Genomic DNA, 13,452 nt, shown 5'->3' on the forward strand with positions numbered 1-13,452 from the left:
TCATGTACAAACACCGTATTTTATGGCATATACTAAAGACATTAACAATTCTGCACACAAAGGAGATAATATAACATTGATTATAGATTTTACAGTTCTTATAGGAGATACTTTTTAATTCTTGTATATTTAAAACATAGGCACAGTTGAGAAAATGTGACACATGCAGAAAGAAAGAAAAGGAAATGAATGCTGTGGTGATACTTGTTCCTCTGGCAAGTACCTCCTAGGAGGTAAGTCATTAAAAGTAGAACATAAAGAAGGTCTCACTGATACAACATCCATGGAGTCTGCTTTTTTACAAATGACAAATAAACCTGTAAGTTGTATCTGCAACCACTGTCTTGGAAAATAACTTGGCTATATTCATCCTGTCAGTTCCAACACTGTACTTTTTTTAAAGGTAGGAGGGGAATGGATGTTTTTATAAGCTGGAGCTGTTTTGTTGAAGTCAGACCTCCACAGAAGAGTAACAAAATGCTCTCATTAGCTTTTTGCTCTAAATTATTATGAATCATTGATATTTACTACTATGCAATGGCTAACATCTGGATTCCAGATCCTCTGATGGTTCATCCACTTTGACAGGGTTTCCTGTCAGCATAATTTCTTGCTTTGGAGTGGAAACTATAATTCTGTAGCTGAAAAAAATTATTCAGAAACATCTGACATTTGTAGATTTCTTTTTATTAGATAAACATAAAAATCTACAGTTTTTCATTGAACAGTTCTCATTTGTTACAAATATAAACAGTTCTAATAAAAATTAATGTTATGAATAGCCTTAGTTCTGTGGTGGGCTTTGTGCAGGAACTTAAGTTATAATGTTTTCCTATTCTAGTGTGAGGCTATTTATCACTCTATCAGAAGAAAATAAAGTTTTCTTCTGCCTGTATTTTGAAGTAATATGCACTGGTCATGAACTTCATTTTGTGCACAGTTTTGTCAGTTTAAAAAAATATTTACTCATAGTAGTCTTCATGTATCACTCTCAATAAATGACTGAAGTACTTATCCTCCAAATCCTCAGTTGTACAAATATTCCTCAGTAATACTCACAGACCAGTTGACTTCAGTTAGCATTGTAGGTGGAAGCCTGCTAACTTGCTGCTTGCATTGAACCAGCAAAAACCACACACTTATGGAACGAAAATGTCCACAGAATAAGTCAGGAAATGTAATTCTCAGGAAAAGGGAGGTTTCTCATCTTGGAAAAATCTGCTAATACAGAAATCTTAATATGATGGAGGTATTTATCCACATACCAGACACAGGAGAGAATTTGTGAGTTTTGAAATAATGTCTGATACAACTTTTTAGAATATGCTTTGTTTTACACATAGCATTTTTAGTCTCCAAGAGAGTTTGTATCTGTTGAAGTGTTTTTATTCTAGCAGATGATAAATTAGAGGAGTAGACAAGAGGTAAGGAGAGATTGATTCTTTGTATAACACTGGCCACTTAATATCTACATGTCTGATTCTCCCTCAAGGGAACTTCATTTCTTGGTTTTGTGTCCACTCCATTTTCTTTAGGGAAGAAATAATCTTAGTTATTGTCCACTTTGAAATGCTTATCCCAAGACTTCTAGAAAAGCTCATCTTTCCCACCTCCTTCCCTAGTCCCATCCTTAATTGCTAAACTTAGGTTGATTAAGGTGGAATAAAGCAATTCAGCCACATAAACTGTGGGTAAAGCAGCAGTATGATCCACATGTGAAGTGAACGTGGTCCAGCCTATGTGATTAATAGCTTGATTCAGCCAGGGCAAGACACCTATGTGAGGTAGAGATAATTCTGATAATTTTAAACTGCCTTTCCTAGGTTGACAGCCGGCTTACTCCATTATTTCTAATCATCTTCCATACTGTAGCTATGCTGTGCATTTTAAGTTAAACAGCAACAACATGCCAATTAAGTTTCTGCAGACTGTATGATCTGAACACCCTACAGATCCTTAGCTTTTTCAAAGTAGGTCCGTGTATACAGGTTTTGTTTGATCTCTGGTTCATGTCAACCTGGTTTTGAAACACACCTTAACTAGAAAGGTATTTCTTTATGATATCTTAGTTTTCAGGAATGCAGTCTATAATGGGGGAAGGGAAGTTCATGCAGTGATCTTCCTTCAGATATATTTATTCTTGCATTAAGGTAGAAAGCATACATTCCTCAGTTGTATTTTCTCCCATACCTATCTATTTTAACTTTTATGATCATAAAGAACATTGCCTTGAGCCTTACTTTAAATTTAGTATTTTTATGCCTGATTATATATTATACATAATAGTATTTACTGATTGCATCATAAAAAGGTGATGTGCAAAACTACACCTCTTGTACACAGCTAAGAAAGAGTGATCTAGTCCTGAGGAAAGCTTTAGGGTAGTGCAGTGCAAGTAATAAGCAATAGGAAGTATGAGTGCAGAACTATTACATATCCTTGCAGATAATGGAAGGGGATATAAGCCAACCCTCCTGTCTCCATATCAGATACCAGGACCCAAGTACACTCATACTTAAGAAATTGTCCATCAGATGGGTTTGTTCCTAGCAAACTGTGGACTCCACAATGCAGAGAATGTCAGGAGTAGGCATTGTATTAGGTTGAACATGTCCTGGGAATCTTCCAAACCAGGAAGTAAACACAGTGACTGAAGTCTGGGGACTTCTCACCATCACAAAAACATTTGAGCTCAAAATCCCACTGCATTTTGGCACAAAACACTGAAGATAGCTTACACAGGCTTAACTTGCCCTCAGAGTAGCACAACTGCTTTGATGACAGTGGAGAACCTGAGATACCAACTTGTTGTGAAGAAAGAGGAAAACTTGTCACACAATTTCTGATAAAGATGGAAGACGCGGCAAGGAACACAGCTGAAAAATGCAGTGTGTCAACACGCAACCAAAAGAAACAGAGTTAGATATGAAACACTTTTATAACAAGCTGACTACTGACAACGATACAGAAAGTAGGTGACAGCATTTCAAAGTCAAGACATTCTACATACTTGTTGATGTGTTTACAACATAGATGAAAGAGCAGTTTCAAGATTGCGCAGAGAAATGCAGGCTGACACATTGACACTGATAAAGTTTTTAAAACATCTTCTCATATAAAGGCACAAAGAAAACTTTATAATTTGCATATTTAGTCCAGCTATTCACTAATCAGCCCTTTCACATATTAATTCAGATCATATAAACTTACTGGTTAATTTTTTGTAGGATACTCAGGATATATAAATTCAAATATATGAAGAAAATATGGATTAGGCAGTGGACTGTATCCACAGAAGAACTCAGGATGCCACCGTGCTTTATATGTCCTTTTTTTGGAAGGTGGTGATGTGTTTTCTACTGGAATGTCCCGTGGAAAATTGAAAGTCTTGGTTTCCTGTAGAATTCTGGGGAAGACTTGGGAACATACAGAGTCTAGCAAGTCACTACAAAATATACAGTGTGCTTTGTTCTTCCTTCATACATTTCAGACAGCATTATACCATTCATTCAAGACCCCTTCCTTTTTTATGAAGGGATTTCAATCCATATAAAGAGGGCCCAAAAGAAAGCTGGAGAGGGACTTTTCACAAGGGTATGTAGTGATAGGACAAGGGGCAAACACCTTTAAGCTGACAGAGGGGAGATTTAGATTAGATATTAGACAGAAGTTCTTCTTTGTGAGGGTGGTGAGGCCCTGGCACAGGATGCCCAGAGAGGCTGTGGCTGCCCCATTCCTGGCAGTGTTCAAGGCCAGGTTGAACAGGGCTTGGAGCAATCTGGTCTAGTGGAAGGTGTCCCTGCCCATGGCAGGGGTTGGAACTGGTTGAGCTTCAAGGTCCTGTCCAACACCCATTGTGGAAGCATTCTATGATCTCCCACCTTCTGAGTGAAAATTCCAATTACTCAGTCACTGGGTTTTGTGGGCCAGGATTCTCAGCTTTATCAGGGTAAAAGCATTTGAAATGGTATGGAATAATTAAGCCTTATATAGAAAAGGTACATATATGCCAACACTATCATAGGGCTCCCAAAAAATCACCTGAGTTGGAAGACACCCTCAGCCCCCAACCAAATCACGACGTTCCCCAGGGCTACAGGAGAATATAGTCATGTGCACTCTTGGCCAGTTATTCAATTCATGAAAAGGAACCCAACCAAATACCCACTATGAGCAAGCAAAGCATTTTTAGTAACATCAGTGATGTATGGATAACATTTGCAAGGAGACCCTAAAGGTCAAATCAATATTTAAAAGTGGAAAATGTAATTTGTTCACATTCTGGTAACACTGGGTTGCAGGAGTGGATTTTATATAACTTTTAAAACTCTTTTAGTATGAAAAAAAAAGATTAAGAACTGATACTTTTAACAGAAGTCACAAGTACAAAACAGATCTTTTGCAAATCATAACTTAAAAAGTTAGTATGGTCAGTTTTAACCTAAACTGTTGCTGTAGCATCACAAAGTGTTAGAAGGTGTGGGGTGTGGGTGTTTACTAGCATTCATTACTTCAAACTCATTTAAGCAACTATTTTCCTGTAAAGCTAGAATTGCAACCTCTAGGCAAATAACTTTAACATTTGGTCTTCATGAGCTAGCTACAGAATACCTAGTGAGAAAAAAGATGCATTTCTTTGTGAAGAGAAGTGTTACTTTATCGCTTGAGAAGTTGCTGATAGCACTGTCTTGATAGTCAGATAGTATTTTAATTAAACAGATATAAAAATAAATTTCACTCTTGTCACTTTATTTTAGTTCTTGCTTTTCTTTTGGCTTTACCTCTACAGAGGCAGAGTTGTAAGACCAGGGAGGTCCTAAAAATCTCCAACATGAGCTCCTTCATGTAAAAAGCCATTAAATTTTACCTCATCACCCCTGTTTTGAGACCTGTAACTTTTCTCTCCACCCTTTTGTTTCTTCCAAAGTGTGACCTTTGGCCTTTATTCACAGTCTGTGCATAGACTGTGAAAGCAGAGGGATTTGAGGCAGAAATACTTCCTTGGGCAATAGAAGTGGCAACAGCAGGAGTCCCAAGGAAAACAAAGTGTTAGGATAAATCTCCTCAAAAAGAAATCACAGTGCCAAGCTATTCCTCCCAGCTATACATACATATAGGGAAGAATCTTAACCACCAGCACATGAAGCACAGAATATGGATCTACAGAACTTTAGAATTAAACACACAGTATTCACTAAAAATAACAGTAATTTTTTTCTAATGGGTGAAATGTTCTGGAGTGTTAAGACATAAGCCCAGTGTTCATGCAATTTTAGAGCACATTTATTGTGTTGCCAGTCAGCACACTGTATCTGAGAGCTCTGCTAGGCAGGTCTAACCACTGCTTTCCAGATGCCAAGGAGAGCAAGAAACACAAGGCAGTTATAATGCAGCTATCATAGAACAGTTTGTGTTGGAAAGGCCCTTAGAATCATCCAGTTCCAACCCCCTGCCACAGGCAGGCAAGCCTCAACTAAACTGTGTTCCCAAGGCTCTGTCCAACCTGACCTTGAACACTGCCAGGGATGGGGCATTTACTACTTTTTTTTGGCAACCTGTGCCAGTGCCTCACCACCCTCAGAGTAAAGAACTTCTTCCTTATATCTAACCTGAACTTCCTCTGTTTCAGTTTGAGCCCATCACCCCTTCTCCTGTCACTGCAGCCCCGATGAAGAGTCCTTCTCCAGCATCCTTGTAGCCCCCTTCAGATACTGGAAGCTGCTCTGAGGTGTCCATGTAGCTTCTCCAGGCCGAACAGCCCCAATTTTCTCAGCCTGTCTTCATATGGGAGGTGCTTTAGTCCCTGATCATCCTTATGGCCTCCTCTGGCCTTGCTCCAACTACCACCACAATACAAACCATACAATGAAACAGTAGGTATTAGTTCAGTGGGGGAGGTTTACTCAGTAACGAAAAAACATGCAAACCACCAAACGAAAGAAAAATAAAAAATCCCTTACAAACCTACCCAAACCAGTAACAACAACAGCCACCAAGCAAAAAAGCCCCCAAAACAACAAAGCAGCATAGGGAAAGGCTCTGAGAGTGGCTGAGACTCCTGGAAGAAGGCAACTGAATCTCAACTTTGATAGCACCTGCCTTGGTCAGTTCCTAAAGAAAGATTCGGTCCCATTTACTTGCAGGTATTTTGTGCTTCAGAAGTCCATTCTTATTTCCTCAGATGCATTCCAAGCTTGTCGACAGGGTCATTACTGTTTCATCTGTTCCACGAAGACTAAAGGGAATTCACAGTGGTCTTCCATGGAAACTTTCTGCTTTGTCATTAGCTCATGGGGTGGGCATTGTGTGTATTTTAAGAGTTGAAAATACAGCTTGGGTGTCACCTTGTCTTTCCTATCTGACACTGAAAACAGAAAACATGCCTCCAGTACTAAATACAGAGCAACATATATTGGAAACTAAGAAATACAAAGACACATGCTAGTACACATAGCTCTAAGAGCAAACACTAATCTACAGCAGTAATCTTTGGGAACAAGAGAGCAGCAAAACCCCCTCTTTGGTATCAGCACTGCTGCATGTCCAGACCAAAAAAAGTGTTCAACCATTACCCCTTTCCTGATAATTCAGCAGTTGTACAATGTGTCACTGAAATACAAGGAATTCGAAGAATTCAGACTGAGTTCCCAGTAACTGCCACATCACTTTCTCTGGTAGTAATTTTAACTGTTATAACTGCTGATTCCTTTGATGATTTCTGGGAATCCCACAGGCATTATCACAGAAGTGTGAGATTTAAAGATAAATGATCCTAGCACTGGGAAGTCTGGTTGGCTTTGGTTTTACACTTGAACAATTTGGCACAGATTCAAGGTGATGCTTGAGACATTTACCTTAACATTCTGCTTTACTCTGTTAGAACTGCCATCTTTCTGTTGAAGACCATGTCACTTGATGTGGTGGAATAGGACAGAATCAGCTCTGTTCTCTAGACCAAGAGGACAGCTTTCATGCTGACAGAGAACAGGGAAATAAAAGCTAGTGAAATACCATGATCATCATTAATGTGACACAGGAATTACCTAAACTCTAATAACTCCAACTGCTTTTAAAATAGCCAGTTGTTTTGCGACTTTCCATCAAAACCTTCAGCAAAGGTGGCAGGTATCTCCAAGTGGAATATTCTGATGGTAAAAATTTAGCAGAACATGGCTTTGCTTTAACAACATTTCGGTAATTTCCAATTCATTCATTACAGTCTTATAGAAAAACCACATAAAATGAGATTTTGCAGGTACAGCTTTTTAAATTTCAATTATATTTTTGCATTATCTTCATTTTTTCCTAGTTTTAATTTAATAGCAGAAATCTTGGCAATGTTATTTGCTTATTATCCTTAACATGATGACTTATAGAGCTGGACAGCATGTAGCATATATCTGAAGTCATATAAAGTTGAAATTTACATGAAATAGTATTTTTTAATGTTACATTTTGACATTATGCTAAGAACTGTTGACCATATATTTGGAAAGGATTAAAAAATATTCACTAAATTGGGGGAGAGGGACATGCTGCTTACCAAATTTCTACTGGATAGCCACAGCATTTCAAGTAACTGCTATTTTAAGCATCAAAACCCACAAGAAATATCTATAGGAATATTGAGAAAAGAAAAAACCCTGATGTTAAATACAGAAGATGCTTCTGCATTTTATTAATAATTGTTACATTAAGCCACACTTCTAGGTTAATAATCCACCAGTTCTTGGGAAAAAGAAAATATTTCAATCATATACATTCAGTTTTTCTGGTTTCAAATGAATTCTTTTCAAAGAAGGTAACAGTTAACACTACAGAGGGATTTTTGCCGCTTCGCAATGCTATAGTTCTGAAACACTAGCTAGAAATAGGACTTCAAGGCAGTGGTGGGAAGCATAAGATGAGTTCAGGAGCTTTCTGTGATTCTGCGCCCATTGAATCATTAGTACTTCTGAAACTCAAGAAAACTGGGTATTGTGTAAGATAGCTTGAGGGAACAGCTTCAGAACATTAAAATACAGTCCACAGGCAGTTTTCTAAAAGAACTCCCTTTTCCATAGTTCTGTCCTCCTTTTTAATATTTTAAGCTACATGCCTTAAGTGGTATATGTATTACTTTCCTTTCAGTATACGATTTCTTAAGACTGCTTTGGTCTGGGGGCCTCAGCGCTGCTGTCTGCTCAGTCCATGGGGACCTCAGCACACCTCTGCTACGGCGGCTGCTGCTGTGCAGGGTAGAGCACAGCTTCCTTTGTATGCACTGCTTCCTTCTGCATGGGGTATGGAACACTTCTCTTACAAGCTGTGGGGCTTTGTTCTTGTGTTCATAGCTCTTCAGAGCCAAAAGTATAGTAGGCACATGGAAAATACCAGACAGTACCACTGCTGCTTGTCATTAATTGGTGAACTGAGTGGTTAATTTTACCTCTGTTACACTGTTGTAAACAAGGAGTAAACACAGTCTGGTCTATAATGCTAAACTAAGATAAAATACACATAAAGAAGAGTAGCTAAAGCCTGGAGTTTGGGGCAGGAAGGTAGAAGCTTTTAGAGATTTACAATTTTAATTGTTCTTTTAAGCAGTGGAAGTTGGAGGCAATTTCCTGCTGTTCATGAGTGGGGGCAAAGACTGAAACCATACCAGTCACTTCATCATGGGAGGGGTGGGCTTAGAAAGGCTTGCTGGTTTTGTTTGGCTGTCTGTAAAAATCATCTGTAGGGGGTTTCTGGCAAGCAACAAGAATGAAAGAGCTCAAGTTTAAGCACAAATGTGTCATTTCTTTTGGTTTTAAGGTAGTAAAACCTTGTGTTTTCACATATGCATAAGCTAAATAGCAGACAAGTGGACACAGTTTTACTAGCATGCAAAACCACATTCTCACATCAGTGACAGCTTCAAAAAGTAATATAAATCCTACAAGTATGAAGGTATGATCAGAAAAGTTTCATGCAAAGTCAGTTTTCCTGCTTACTGATTCTGGGACCTGATTCTCCTCTTTATCCCTCCTTTTTACACCACTGATGCCACAATATGGAAAACAAGAATACTAACACTGTAAAAAAAAACCCTAAATATTTTTAAATGAGCATCAGTGGGTAGAATGTAGACAGAGTTCACAGTTTCAAATTGTCATAAAATACTGTACAGTTCAAGCAATAGTGCACAGTATCATGCTTTCCTAGAACGATCTTTTAATTTAACGAATTTAACCTTGCTAAAGCAGAATGCAGATGTGAAACAGGTAAATACTCATAGAACATACACAGGAGAAGTTCAGCAGTATTAAAGGACTGTAATAGTAACAACAGTGGAACAATGAAATTACAATTGCTTAGAAACAGTGTAAGAGTCAAAATCTAGCCTTTTGCATCATTTTAAATGAAAGCCTGCATGTATGTCATTAGATCATATTGAAAGTGACATTAACAGGATTCAGCCAATGAAGTTGTACTGATATATATGGAAGACAGGGCCAAATTCTACCTGAGCTTATATTATACATGCAGTGCTTATTTTGTTTTGCTCTATTCTGACCTACTGGTTGCCTCTGTCATCTGTGATGCTGACTTCATCCTTGACCCCAGCTTTCTTCCACTCCCTGTATCTCCTATTGCTGGATCTTACTGCTCTCATTGCTTTGGCCATCTATTTTGCTACCTTAATTCTATCCTCACTGGAATCTTTCATTAAGAAATCTGATTAAAGTTATAATTGAAGCTATTTGCTTTCCTAATTGAAAATTCTTGTATTTTGACCTTAATGGTTCTCAGTATAAACATCCAGCAGAAACATAAAAATTGATCCACTTAAGCCACATAAGTGTAAAAATAAGACCATTTTCATCATCAGCTATCCCTACCAGCTCTTCATTGATTTAAAAATCTGTTAGAAAGTGCCTTTCCTTTGTTTCTTCCATGGGTTTTCTTGGGACTTCCTTTTCATCTAAAAGCTTGACTTTCCATTCCACTTCTCCTTAGGAAGTAACTTTCATCAGAGCTGTGCGGATACCAAATGCTGTCAGGTAAGAGATAGCATTGCACACAAGTTCATTTGCATTGTGTGTACACAAATGCAGATAAAGTCAGTGGCAGATATGGTCCCATTGGTCAGTGCTATGCAAGAGTACACTGGAATAAACAAACCATCCATGACAATACCCCTGTGTCTAAAGGGTGTATTTCGGATGGAGAAAAAAAAAAAACCCACACAAAAGGAAAATAGGGTTTCAGTTGAGAAGGAGTGGTTAGGACACAAAGCCTGTGGCTACAAGAATGCCGAATTTAATAATATAATAAAGGGATTGTGATGGTATTAATCTCAGCCTTTCTCCTGGCACAAAAAGCAGCATTCATAGGGGAGGGGGCCATTACAGTTGCCTTATTTCTTTTCCCTTACTCATAAATCTCTGAAGGAAGACACCCTGCTAAGTTGTATGCTTCCACAACAGCTTAAAGATCCTTGTGACTTGGACAAACATGAGGACTTCTCAGCTTTCCCCAGCAATTCCAAATTAAAGCTATAATGTTCCTGGGAGTTTCCCCCACATTCCCGATTAGCACCATTCTCCATTCTATCCTTTACCAACATTGTTTATGGAAACTGCTCCTAAGCTGCTTCTGCTATGAAAAAAATCACCTCACTTTTTGCAGTCCTTCCATCGTGTCCTACTTCTTTCGCAGTTGTCTTCAAGCTTCATACAATAATACCTGTTTCTGAGCAACTCTTTGTATTTTGCTACAAATCCCAGTTAACAGAGACACAAAAGAGAATAAGACTGCTGTGACAGTGAGCAACATCTGAAGAGTGCCATGGACTTGCACAAATGTCAGCTTGCTACCACATTTGTAGGGAAACCAGTGACATCTCAGCACCTCATGTTTGTTGAGTACATAAGCTAGTCACTAGGTAGCTGCAGCTCATATGGACAAAGGGTGAACAGCCACCATTGTCTCCCTTACTGCCCTTTCAGGGATGCTAGTAGCAAGTCCATTTCCAGCTAGGCAGAAGAACTCAAATACCTCCCTGTGTTATTCATAAATTCATTTCAGTTGTGTTCTTAACATTAGGTATTTTAGAAATGCCTGTTGGACAACAGTATCCCAGCTTTCTTGGGGCTTGCTGTTTTCTTAAACAGTGACATTACTTTTGATCTATTTAATCATTTCCATGTTTTGTGGCTATAACAGGGAGCAGTTTGCACATTGCATGTTCAGCTCACACATTGCTGGAGCAGGTTTGCATTCCACAGAGTGAAGAACAAAACTAAAAATCAGAATGTAATCCTAAAAATCCTACCATGGAAAGGTCATGTGCAGCCAAACCCTCCACTTGGAGCATGACCACACCAAGGTACAGCACTGAAGTGTTCCCTCACAGAAGATATGATCCACAAACTCCAAAAATGATGTGTGGGAGGACTTCTGGAAAAACTAACATACTACACACCACCCTGCAGAAACATCCTGATGACAGAAAGCAGGCAAGCAGATTCAGGCAAGGCAACATAACACAGTAAGGTTTTCTCAGTTAGTTTCTATACTTAGAGGGATGTTAGAAACTGTGGCATTTGAGACTCAAAAGAGTTAATTTTTCATTTAAAAATGACCATCCTGCCTATTTAACATGCAGCCATATGTGCTGCTTCTTATCTGTCTGGAGAGGGCTAGTCTCATACACCCAAGCATGTAACTTGACAGTAAGGGAAGCGTGGCTCCCATTTATTTGCCAGGGGCCACAGTAGACTAAAAAGATGGCATGCTTTTCCATGCAGGGAGGAGAAGAAAGAGCAGCCTCCCCTCATATCACATCTGTGCTAGAACCCACACAGGGCCTTCTGTATTTTGACACAGAGCTTCACCTGGATGGAAGCCACAGTAAACTTTAACATTTTCCTCTACCAGTCCATAGATGTTGCCATCTTTTCACACAATTAGAAAGTCAGCTCATTATAGTTTTTCATATCATAACAATAAGCTTGTAGCTGAAAGTAAAGAAAAAGGAAAAAAATCTCAGACAATTCTCTTTAAAAATAAATGAATCAGTCAAGTAATAGGAAACTACTCACAAGAGAATGCATCCTTGGAGTTTAATACAGAACAAGCTCTGCAGTGCACCAGTACACACCTAAGTAATGCCTTTCCAAGGCATGCTATCCTCTCACTGAAGGAAAGAAAAGGCTACAATATCCAAGCTCAATAACTGTTATCCCTACAGTAGCTGATAGGCACTGCAGTAGTATTGGAGACAGCTAAGTTAGAGGTATGACTACTGTTAGCACAAGCAGACTGCAGGAAATTAGTTGCCCCAGGGAAAAACTGAAGTGGCAACAGAGGCAAGCTACAAGTATATCACAACCCTGACTAATTGTTCTTATTTACTGCTGAGCTGGTAAAGCCTAAAAATCATGTTACTTAGCTGCCTATGCCAGGATATACAGTTCCTAATTTAAATTCCTGCATTTTTAGCCCTTGGCCAACTGACCTGGGAGTTTGAACCAGAAATACACAGTTACATGCAAAGAGAGAGGTGCGAGGCTGGAAACATGCAGGTCAAGACCTACCTGTCCAGAAGGTTTTCATGGTGAATCTCTGCTGTACATCTCTGTAATGAAGGAGAGAAGTGATGGAGAGAGGAGTACTGGATTTTTAATTCACTAAAATCCAGCTATAGTAATAGTCTTGTGAGGGCACATCAAAAAGTGGCAGCTGTCTTCATGCTGGGAGGGATCCCCAGTGTAAGCAGAACCTCACCAGCCCCAACCAGGGGCAGCCCTCAGGACCTATCTGAGGCCTCCCTGGGCACAGGACACCCAAGGCATCAACCTGTAGGTTGTCACATGTCCAGGCAAGGCTGTGGAGAGCAGGAAACCAGCACTGTTCCAGCATCACCAAAGCAGAGTAATGGTCCTGATCTGGGCTTAAATAGGGTCCTGGGCAGGGTGGGAAGAGGTCCCAGGTGGGGCTGATCAGGGCTGATGAGGCCCATCAGTGCCTCCAGGGCCCTGGCAAGTCCAAATGCACGCAGCCGCTTCCAACAAAAATGGAGGGTGAAAAATCAACATTTCCCTGGTTTCCTCCCTTTGCAGAGCTAGGAATAAGATTCCCATTCATTTCAGTAGTCAGAATTAGCATCTGTCCTCTCCCAGAGGTGGCAAGTTAGGAACTGCTTATGAATTTTTGGACCAGTATCTTATCCCTTCCATTCAGGCCCACAAAATGATGTAATGTGCAGGTTAACAACTCGTGTCTCAACATTCAGTATGTACTGAATTCCATAGGTGAAACTGTACTTGAAGAATACTGCGTGCACATTTTCAGAACTCACTCTACATTTAATTCTGGCCCTACTAGAATACTGCACATAGTCTGCATTATTTTCTAGATGACATACAAGCTGGTTTAATTTTCAGTTTGAAATGGGGGCATCAGACATACCAAAATTCACATTGC

General features: G+C 39.4%; 1 protein-coding gene across 1 annotated transcript in view; it reads left to right on the forward strand.

Moving 5' to 3' along the window:
- Positions 1-149: 149 nt before the first annotated feature.
- Positions 150-13,452, forward strand: part of CDC7 (cell division cycle 7) — a gene marked incomplete at its 3' end in the record, with an annotated part of 35,573 nt that continues 22,270 nt past the window's right edge. The window contains exon 1 of the mRNA XM_080623924.1: positions 150-233. The remainder of the gene's footprint in view (positions 234-13,452) is intronic.

Source organism: Psittacula echo (assembly GCF_963264785.1).
Source record: "Psittacula echo genome assembly, chromosome: 7".
NCBI lineage: Eukaryota > Metazoa > Chordata > Aves > Psittaciformes > Psittacidae > Psittacula > Psittacula echo.